Source organism: Drosophila suzukii, chromosome 3 (genome assembly GCF_043229965.1).
Source record: "Drosophila suzukii chromosome 3, CBGP_Dsuzu_IsoJpt1.0, whole genome shotgun sequence".
In the NCBI taxonomy this organism is placed as follows: Eukaryota; Metazoa; Arthropoda; class Insecta; order Diptera; family Drosophilidae; genus Drosophila; species Drosophila suzukii.
In genome coordinates, this window is record NC_092082.1 from 26574742 (window position 1) to 26586419 (window position 11678).

Consider the following 11678-nt stretch of genomic DNA (forward strand, 5'->3'; position numbering starts at 1 on the left):
GTATCCATACCCGAACATAGGCTGCCACGAATTCTAGCGAACTATTTGGTGCAGGAACGTAAGCAATGGGTCATAGTTAGACGATCATTCACAATGGTCGTAATGGGCGAAAAGTATTTTAGTACATATGGAAGAAACCTATAGGACTCAGTTCGAAACGGAATCAAGGGGAAGCACAACTCGGATGCCTCATAGGTCCCTTAATTAGGATCTGGGAACTATTTTACTGACGCTTTCACTATTGAAAAGATCCGTACCATTTTCATGGCCAGGGGAGAAATCCTTCCACTAAGCTATATCCCAAACGTGACAGCCAGCGGCACTGTGTGCCCGATCTGCAAGTTAAGGGAGCAGGAAAACGTCGTGCACTTTATAGAACGCTGTCCAATTCTAGGGGAGATCCGCCTGCTGCATTTTGGTAAGGCACAGCTGCAACCGCGTGATGTATTCAATTCGCAGGATGGGCAATGTTGGTCATTTCTCTACAACTACGTCAACCAGGCTCTAAAGTACCGAATCAACATTTTAACGGAAAGCTCTTAAGTACTTCATATTCTAAATCCAACACGTAACTCAGCTCACCTAGTTGTTAAACTGATTGGTAGAACTATCTGATATCTGGGGAAGACCCGGGAAGTCAGGTGTAGTACACTGTGCAGTTTTGACAGCGGAGATCGACAGACGGTCGATATATTTTTTTCTTTTTTTTAAATCCATTCTTATTTATATACAAATTTGTGAGTCCTTTTAATTGTACACTTGAAATGCCGTTTATTAAATGTTTTTATAAATAATGAATACTACTACTGCTACTACTAGTGCTGTTGACAAAATGGAGTACTAAACGACAATTTTATATTCGAATCAAAAATTTATACAGCGGCGGCGAGTAAAACAGCAGCGTCTGCAGCATCGGCAACTACAACATCAGCATCGCCTAAAGCAATGGCAGCAACGGTAGCGACGACAATACCAGGACAACAGATAAGATATACGTAAGATAAAGTTGTATTTATACCCGTTACTCGTAGAGTAAAAGGGTATACTAGATTCGTCGGAAAGTATGTAACAGGCAGAAGGAAGCGTTTTCGACCCCATAAAGTATATATATTCTTGATCAGGATCACTGGCCGAGTCGATCTAGCCATGTCCGTCTGTCCATCTGTCTGTCTGTCCGTATGAACGCTGAGATCTCGGAAACTATACAAGATACAATACTGGGATTAGGCATGCAGATTCCTGAGATTCCTGCGCAGCGCAAATTTGTTTCAGCAGAGTGCCACGCCCACTCTAACGCCCACAAACCGCCCAAGCCTGAGGCGCCCACAATTTCCATGCTAGATAAAAAACTGAAATGTATTGGTCTCGTCAATACCTATCGATTGATCCACTCTAACGCCCATAGCGCCTAAATCTGTCCACTGCCGGTAGGTGGCGCATTTCAATCTCGCTTTGCTGCTTGCATATCTCCATTGCCCTTTGGTCCCTTTAGCTGAGTAACGGGTATCTGATAGTCGAGGTTCTTCCTTGTTTTACTTTAATTTATATGTTTAGGCCACGGAAAATATATAAATAAATTATATATAGTATACATTTGTTATCCAACAATGTAAATAAATGAAATTAATTTTTTAAGTTTATAATTCAATTACAACGGCGACGAAAATAAATAAATTTCGAAACAAAACTAAACGAGTGTAAATAATAATTTTGTATATAATTATTAAACTTGTTCGAAAAAATATTTTAATAATTATTCACAATGAAAGCAAAGAAAAATAGAAATGATGTTAACTTCGGCAAGTCGAAGTTTATATACCCTTGCAGTTATAATTATTACAAAAAATACAAAAAATGATGTTCCCAATAGTATAAGATAATATGTCAAAAAACACCGAAGCTATAATTTGTTTCATATTATGTTGCAATTTTTCGATCGTTTCTATGGCAGCTATATGATATAGTCGTCCGATTTTGATAAAATTAAATTCGAAATTCAGAACTAATTAAAAATGTTATTTCCAAGCGTAGGAGTTTATATGTTAAAAAACCAAAGATATAATTAAAAATAATTTTGTTCCGATTACTCCTATGAGAGCTATAAGATATAGTTGTCCGATCCGGCTGCTTCCGACTTATATACTACCTGCAAAAGAAATAAGACCTTTGGGAAAGTTTCAACCCGATAACTGAGAGACTAGTTTGCGTAGAAACGGACGGACAGGCGGACATGGCAAGGTCGACTCGTCTAGTCATGCTGATCAAGAATATTTATATTTTATGGGGTGGGAAGCGTCTCCTTCACAGCGTTGCAAGCTTCTGACTAAAATCAATATACCCTCTGCAAGGGTATAAAAAGTAAATAGTGAAGAAGGTTATGCCTAATAAAATAATAATTAACAATAGAAACAGAATCATACACAAAGATAATATTAAGAACTAATAAACTATTTTTTTTTAACTTACAGAAAATGCATTCCTGAATACCTATTTTATCATTCATAATATTGGCCAGTTCAGAAATAATTGATTACTCGAACCATGGATTTTTTCTGTTCAAAGACAACATGGATGTTCTCACCTACACCCAGAAGAAAGATTCATTAAGATATGTAAATGTATATGTTTGGAAAGCCATGCGGCTTGTATTGTGCAGGCTTCCTTTACTGTAAAAACTTAAGTATCGTTATAAATTATTTTTTAAAATATTAATAGATTTTATGTTATAAAAGATATTATTTTGTTTAAAGAAGATACATACTTATTTTTTTAAGAGCTGCTCACGAAATTTATCCCAAATTACTATTGGTACGAGGTTGTCGGATACGGAAAATATAAAATATTTAATCTTAAGAATATTATTAACCCTCCTATTCATATGTATACTCTTAAAGACAAAAACTAAAAATGTTACTTTAAAATAAATAATTTGAATTGAACAAACACAATAACATAACTCTGTATTTATTTTTACAATTTATATTTATATTTATATTTTTAGGCATCCAATTACCTAAAATCTAGGCCAAAAATTTTGCACATTTTAGTACATAGGTGATTTAAAGTCATGGAGTCCTAAATTTTAGGCCATACATGGACATAGCTCCAGATTTGGGCCAATTTTACCTAAATTCTAGGCCATTTTTGGGAATTTTACGTCATTTTTTTTCTGGGTGTAAGAATCGTACAACGATTTTTTCCACGTAACTAATTAAGTTTTTATAAAGAAATAATAAATACAGAATCATTTAATATAAAAAGAGATTCAAATAAAAGGTCACAATGGGAAATTAAATACGACACAGAGGTAATCGAATTAATTTTATCCCAGTTAATATCAGCTAGATCAAAAAGGGGAATAAATAAGTTACGCACCGCGTGGAAATGGTTGGCTGGAACTCCGGATCATGACGATATCATTAAAGTACAATATAAAGTCAATGAATTTATTGAAAATATTAATAAAAAATCTATTATTAATTCCAAATTGTTCAAAGAAATAGTATCTCTTTCTGAAGATTTTAAGAAGGTTTTTATTACTATCTTTACTATTTATTATTTACTATCACCCTTGCAAAAATTGATGTTTTTAATACAACAATTTTAAATAATGAAGAAATATATGAAATGTTTAAACACGAACAAAAGCTTGTAATTATCGCTGACTTAATGAATATCTCTGTTTTCGAAATAGCACTACATAAAAAACTTTTAATAATTTATTTAAAATACCCAATAAAAAAAAATAGATGCGAAATATTGTCAACAACTCCGAGTTCAGCGGATCATTATTAATAACATTTAATAGTTCAACCAAAACTAATAACGTTTAATATACCAATTTAGAAAACAAAATTCTTAACTATATAACTACGAACCACTCCAAAAATTATGAAATATCCGATTATATATTATCAAGTAACTCAGAACTTATAATATAAACATTTTAAATCCATTCATTAAAATTAATAATACCAACATATCTAAATCCTTTTTATTATTAATTTTAATCATTATATATTTGATTTCTCTAACTATTATTAAATACAAAAATATATTTGCAACCAAAAAACAACGGACAGAACTTAAAACTTGAAACTTATTAACGAAGAAATTCTTTAAACAGAATTAAGAGATCGCTTTAACGAAATTCATATTGAATTAGGACGATCCATTTTAGAAAGGGTAGAGGAATTTATAAAAAAATTTTTGAATTCAATCTCAGCTATGTTGCCTTTGCCTTCAGTGACATTGCCATTGCCTTTGTTTAAGATTCTGCCTTTGCCTCTTCCAATAACTTTGACGGCCGCGCTTAACCGTCCTGCTAATTAACTTCAGATCATATTTCGTTACGATTTTCAATCAAATTGCATCGGTCAGCATAATTTCATTTATTTTAAACAAAAATTAAAGTTCTAGAAGCTTAAGAAAGAAAAGCTTCTGGCCGAGGCTCGTTGGATAAATTTTTAGAATTAAGAAATCAGTCGATTTCGCATTGAAGCCGCGATCGGTCATACCTAATAATTAAAAGTAAAAGTGTATTGATGTATAAGTGAGTTTGTGAACTAATAATACTACCATCCTACTCTAGTAGACTACTTCTAATTAACTTACCATCGTTAGCTAACCGTAGAACTATGCTTGGTATTACGTTTATTAGAAATCTTATTCATGGTGATGTAGAGAGTCCCGAGTTACTGGGTCGACTGCATTTTAATGTGCCAAATAGATTCACTAGAAACTATATTCCTTTAGTATTAAATATTTGTATCTCTAATTAAGCAATGCATGAACCTTTTAGAGTACTTTGCAATGATTATAATAGACTATATCATCTAATATCTACTACTGACTCACTTCCTATCTTTAAATCAATAATACTATCCTCCCTAGTAACTAATTAGTTTTACTTGATGTATTTTGTCTATTCGTATATTGACCTGTATTTTTAATTGTCTCTTGTTACATTGTCTTTTTCTTTGTCCGCGATTATGTTTACTCGCCCAAAACGGTGATGGGCTCCGCGCGTAACAAGCTTTGCTTGGTGTCGTAGGGCCACTTGTTTGTACTGCCAATAGTGCATCAACGTCCAAGAAATGAAAAAAAAAAAAAAAATTAGTGAGTTTGTGAATTAAGGTCAATCACCAATAAAATAAAATTTAAAAATAAAAATTACATTTTTTTAAATCAACGACAACGAATAAAATTAATTTGCAGGCTAATATTCCAAAAGTATGGTTTCTAAAATTTCGGCTTTCCGAAGTTAGCTTCCTTTCTGATAAAAGAAATATTTACAAACCCTTTTTTACCAAACATATGTACAACATATGTGCGTTTCGGCCAGATTTAATGCCTGCGTAAAGGTTCCATCAGACGATGAAATTATTTTAACAAAGTTATCTAAGTATACTACAAGAATGAACATTAAAAACGAAATAATTTATTTCCTTTGTAAATTCATTGCAATCCTAGTTAAGTTGGATCAAATAATTTGATCGCTTTATAACTTTATATATCTTATATATTTCAAGGGCTATAAAGTTCAAAATTAAAAAAAAAAATTGCTACTTTCGTTGCGCAAGAAGCTTTCGAATCTACATGCCAAATTCCAAATTTCAAGCTTTTATAGTTTCCGAGATCACACCGTTCATACGGACAGACGGACATGGCTAGATCTACTCGTCTAGTGATGCTGATCAAGAATATATATACTTTATGGAGTCGGAGACGTCTCCATCACAGCGTTGCAAGGGTATAAATATTAAATTGAATATCAAGCCACGAAATATCTCGGAAACTATACAAGCTACAATACTGGGATTAGGCATGCAAATTCCTGAGGTTTCTGCGCAGCGCAAGTTTGTTTTAGCACTCTAACGCCCACAAGCCTCCCAAAACTGTGGCTCCTACAGTTTTGATGCTAAAATAAAAATTTTAACTGAAACGCCCACTCCAACGCCCACAATCCGCCCAAACCTGTGGCGCCCAAAATTTGCCGGCTGCTGGCGCTCCTCTTTCTGGCTCCTCGACGCGTTGACTCGGCTTCCGCTGGCTCCTGGGTTTCGGGACGCTCGTAGTGGCCGCCTCTGCTTGCATGCCGACGCGCTGCCTCGGGGTCGCTTGTTGCGCCTTAGACTCGCAGAGAGTTCGGCCTTGTGGGCTTAGGGAAGCGTCACCGTTCTCAGACTAGGGGGAACAAGCCTTGCTCTCCAGGTCGACGCTTTTCGAGGCAATACCTGTCCCTTGCTCTGTCCCGGACGGTCCCGCTAGGTTCTTGCTCAGATCGCCCTGACAGTCAAGGCTGCCGCCAGGAAGCTGACTAGCATTTCACTTTGCTTTACGCCTAGCGCAGACCCGGCTTCTCCCTAATGCGTGAAGTTCGCGACGCTCCTGCGCTCCACCAATGAGCTCCGCGCGGCGATGGTAACGTGGCTGCCGGAAATGTCTGCTGGCGTCGCTGTCGATGTCCTCTGCGCTGTCTCCGGACCAGTAGCTTGTCGTTCTGGCACTCGGGGAGTTGGGCGGTTGCTGTTCGGGAACATCGCTGGTAATCGCAGGGCTCTCCGCTTCTCAAAACCGCAAATCGATCTACTGCTCGTCCGTCACGCCAGGTCCTGCTTGGTCGGGCAAGGTACGCTGGGTCGCAGACAACTTTCCTCCCCAAGCTGACGGTTCTTCGTCGTAGGACTCTTTTGCTTGTCTCTGACAGACCCGCCGGGCGACTCGCCAGGGTGTGGTCGTGACAAAGGTGAAATACAAACGCCTTGACTTAGCCGTGTGATACCTTCCGGAACTCAGCCACTTGGGTCTCAACTCGGAGATTCCTGATGTCCCAGTCCCGAACGTCTCGACGTGGCGATCTTGCCCCTTGTATGCTTGCCACGGCGTTGCTTCCGACGACTCACTTGGTTGTGACTCCCTCGTAGATTACTTGCTTGACTGACTGTTCACTTGGTACTTTAACTGATCTTAAAGGTTTTACTCCTCGTGATCGACTGATCCAGCTGCCAGCGCTCTGCGGCCTTATATAGGGCATCCGGGAACCGTTATGTCCCCTTTGCGTATGGCCCGCTGGATCTCTCCACTCCGGGTCCAAAGTCCGTGCCTCCTGGTTGACCCACTTGTCCTCCACGTACAGCTTCCACTGCTGGGGTCCCGCTGAATTCCGTGATGCTTGTGGCACGCCTTTGTGCCGCTCCACTGCCGAGTTGTGGCACTTCTTCTCCCGGTCCAAAGTTCACGGGAGAGTCCAAAGTCCGGTGGAGTTCCGTTATCCGCTTTTGCACACGGCACTCTTGCCCTTCCCGCGAAGTCTCCATTCTCTCTCGATCTCCATCCTTGGTCTCCAAACTCTCTCGTTCTCCATCCTTGGTCTCCAAACTCTCTCGCTCTCCATCCCTGGTCTCCAAACTCTCTCGTTCTCCATCCAAGTCTCCAAACTCTCTCGTTCTCCATCCAAATCTCCAAACTCTACTCGCCGCGCCGTTACTACGGAAATTCGCCGCGTATCTGGTAAGCGGTCGACCATCTACTGCTGCTTCTATCTGTGGGGAGTTATTCAACTCCTCACAATACCTATCGATTGATCCAAAAAAATTTTGACACGCCCACTCTAACGCCTATAACGCTGAAATCTGTCTACCGCCGGTAGGTGGCGCATTTCAATCTCGCTTTGCTGCTTACATATCTCCATTTCCCTTTGGTCCCATTAGCTGAGTAACGGGTATCTGATATTTTTGGGTCAATCGATAGGTATTGACGAGAACAATACGTTTCAGCTAAAATTTGTATTCTAGCATCAAAACTGTAGGAGCCACCGTTTTGGGCGATTTGTCAGCGTTAGAGTGGGCGTGGCACTCTGCTGAAACAAACTTGCGCTGCGCAGGATTCTTCGGAATCTGCATGCCTAATCCCAGTATTGTAGCTTGTATAGTCAGTCTCGATCATGCTTTCGTGGAGTGCAGACGCGTTTTTGCATCGCTGCGAAATTCCCTGTGAAGAGTCTATGGACAAGTCCACCTCCGTGGCAAAACCTACTTTTTTTGTGAATCCGACTTCTAAAGTCGCGGTGTCAGTGCTTCTATGCTCCGTTAGTTGTGCCTTGTCGCGAAAACAAAACAAGTGGAACAGAAATTAAAAACTAACAGTTGTATTTGTTGTACGTACAAATCACCGCTAGTTGGTTCAAATTCGAATTCGAAATATATTTGAATTAGTTATTTTTTTTCCAAATAAAAGAAAAATAATTTTGAATCTGTTCGCCTCTCGGTGGGTTCGAGCCGGGTACCGCCCGATTGCGGGACTTGCACCTTACCCACTAGGCCACGATCGCCTCAAAGCAGGCTGGTCAAAGGCCTTCTGTATACCATAAGTCGATAAAGCAGTGCACACCAGTGCCTAATAGCAAAAAATGGCTGGTCTTTCAGACTCCGAAGATGAGCTAAGCATCCGAAAAACTGTGGCCTTACAACAGAAGAAAATGAGTGATGCACTTAATTGCTCATTAACCAAATTTAGTCGCCTATATAATGCCACGTCTCACATCAACCCACCTGTACCAACCAATGAAGTTGATCCGGAACTAGCAGCCATAAATGCCGAGGATGAGGACTGGTGGACTCCAAGTTCGGTAAACAGCAAACGCCGTCTTGACTCCAGATCACCAAATTCAGTCACTAAAATAATAAGAAACTCCAATAGCCCAAAAAAGAACGTCTCTGCTAACCGCTTTTCAGAACTGTCGAACATGGACATAGACGTGGAAGCTTCTCAAACGGTCAGCCCCTACGACACTGAAAAAGCCAGTACTTCTACCAGCAACAACAACGTAGTCAACACTAATGTTGGCAACAACCCCGCCAGCAACAATAAGATTCATAGCCAACCGTCTGGCAGTCAGGTACAATTACCCTCCCACAAACCACCCCCAATTGTGGTCGATCACTGTGAGAATCTGAATGGACTTATTAGATCCACTGACAAGATTGTTGACCCGTCCAAGTACTCCCTGAAATGCCACCCGAACAACTCTGTTTCTATTCTGGCTGCAGATCCAGATGCATACAGAGCGATAACCAAGTCTCTAACCCTTAAAAAAGTGCCATTCCATTCGTGGCAGCTAAAAGAAGAGAGATCCTATCGAGTAGTCATCCGTGGTGTTCATCATTCCATCCCGGATGAAAACATTAAGGAAAGTCTTACCTTGACTGGCCACAAGGTTCGATTTGTGAATAGACCCAGAAGCCGCTTCGACAAGACCAAGTTCGTGAATCTAGTCTTTGTAGAATTAGAACCGGCTGCAAATAACAAAGAAATTCACGAAATTAAGACACTTTGTCGGCAACGGGTTCAAGTTGAACTCCCCTATAAAAAGGATGATGTCGTCCAATGCCACCGCTGTCAAGCATTTGGACACACTAAAAATCATTGCCAAAAGCTATCCAACTGCGTCAGATGTGGCCTACAACACGGTTTGGAGGCCTGCGTAAAGGATGTTCACCCAGTTAAGTGCGTAAACTGCGGCGGAAACCATACAGCAAGCTATAAAGGCTGTGTCGTCTATCAGCAAGTTGCATATCGACGAAAAAGTATCGCTTCCCATCGTAGCACTGTTCCCCAACAGTCAAATAATTCGAATGTTCGGTCAAACTTTGTGGGTCAGAACTCCTACGCAAACGCCGTCCGTGGTCAAGTTAGTCGTCCCCAGCACCAACAAGCCCCTATGACTTTCCCACAGAGTCAACAGTTTCCTCCACTGGGCAGCAACAATCGAAAGCAAAGTCAGCTACACCATCAAGTAGTACCACCTCGGCAGCAGCAGCAGCTATCACAGCAACAACAAAGGCCTCAACAACAGCAACAACAGCCAAGTCACCAGCAGCAGTCTTCCCCCCAACAACCGCGACGCAGCTCGCAGCAGATGATCAACGACCAGCAATGGCAGCGCCAGGAGCAAATGTTTTTGCAATCTAACCAAAATCTGTCGGTCCTCGTCGCTCAGATGGACAAGCTGTTCCAAATGATGGTGTCTATGATGGGACTTGTCTCAAAACTTTTGCCTCTGAATTCTCCTGCAACTGCTCAAGCATTCGCTGAGCTTCTCCCAGTCAATGTTGCACAACCATGAGTCAAATCGGCCTCAACATTGGTGTGTGGAACGCTGACGGACTTGCCAACAAAGCCCTTGAGCTTGAGCTCTTTGTAAAATGTCATAATATTGACATTATGTTGGTTAGTGAAACACACTTCTGCTCGAGGTCGTACTACAAGTTGCACGGATACGATATACATCAAGCAACCCATCCGGGTGATCGGAAACGCGGTGGCTCTGCAATTTTAATTAAATCCTGCCTTCAATGTTACCAGTTTTATAGTCTACAAAGCCCAAATGTTCAATGTGTCGCCGTCAAAGTTAAAACAGACCTTGGTGAAACAGCTATTGCGTCTATCTATTGTCCACCAAATTTTCAATGTACTGCTGACGACTTTGAAAAACTCTTCGACGATCTGGGAACAAATTTCATAATCGCAGGCGACTGGAACGCTCACCACCGTCTCTGGGGATCCCGTAACTCAAGCACCCGCGGGAGAGCACTAGCTGACTATATTCAAAGATCAAATGTCCAGGTCCTTGCAACCGGAGGGCCTACACACTATCCGTATAGTCAAAGAACGCCAACCGCCATTGACTTTGCTGTCTACAGAGGGATTCGGCCCGAGAGTCTCTCCATCTCAGAAAGTCTTGAACTAAGCTCTGATCACATCCCATTGATAGTGAAACTAAGAGTCGCTGCGCAAAAAACTTCCCGACGGCCTTGCATCCTTCCTCGGAATGCGAGCCTCCCACGCTTTCAAGAAGCAGTCAACCGGCTAGTTAACCTAAATATGGTGTTACGCTCTCCTGACGCCATCAACGACGCCGTCGAGCTATTTGTCCGGAACATCCATATCGCTGCCGAGTCCTCAACCTCAAGCTCAAGCCCCTCCAGTCCACCTCAGGCTCCTTTAAAACCTGAGATTATGGATCTGGTAAGGCTGAAACGCTCCCTACGTCGCAGATATATGAGATCTCAAGATCCTGTCGACAAAAGTGCATATCGACGAGCGGAGGATGATCTTAAAAAGCTTCTTTATGAAACCAAACGGAAATACTTTGATGAGATGCTCCTGAATGCTGACCCCACCAAACCTTACGGCTTTAACCTCTGGAAATGCACACGGAATATGAAACGACAGCCCCTACGAAAGATCCCCATAAAGAAATCTGATGACACATGGTGCAGGTCCGACTCAGAAATTTCTTTAGCTTTTGCAGACGAACTTGAAAGACGCTTCCAGCCATTTGAACTCGCGAGCCGCGAGGATGTTGAAGAAACTCTTGCCTTCCTTGATGCCCCTTCCCCGGATGCCTTGCCGATTCAACACGTGAGCCCAGAAGAAGTGTATCTCCATATCCAAAAGCTTCATCCTAGAAAAGCGCCGGGCTTTGATGGCATTGATAGCAGAATCGCCAAGGCCTTGCCTAAAAAGGGAATCCTGTTCCTTGTTCTCTTGTTTAACTCAATGCTACGTATCCACCACTTTCCCTCTCAATGGAAGTGTGCTGTGATAACGATGATACCAAAACCAGGAAAACCGGAGAACCTTGTTCAGTCTTACCGACCGATAAGCTTGCTACC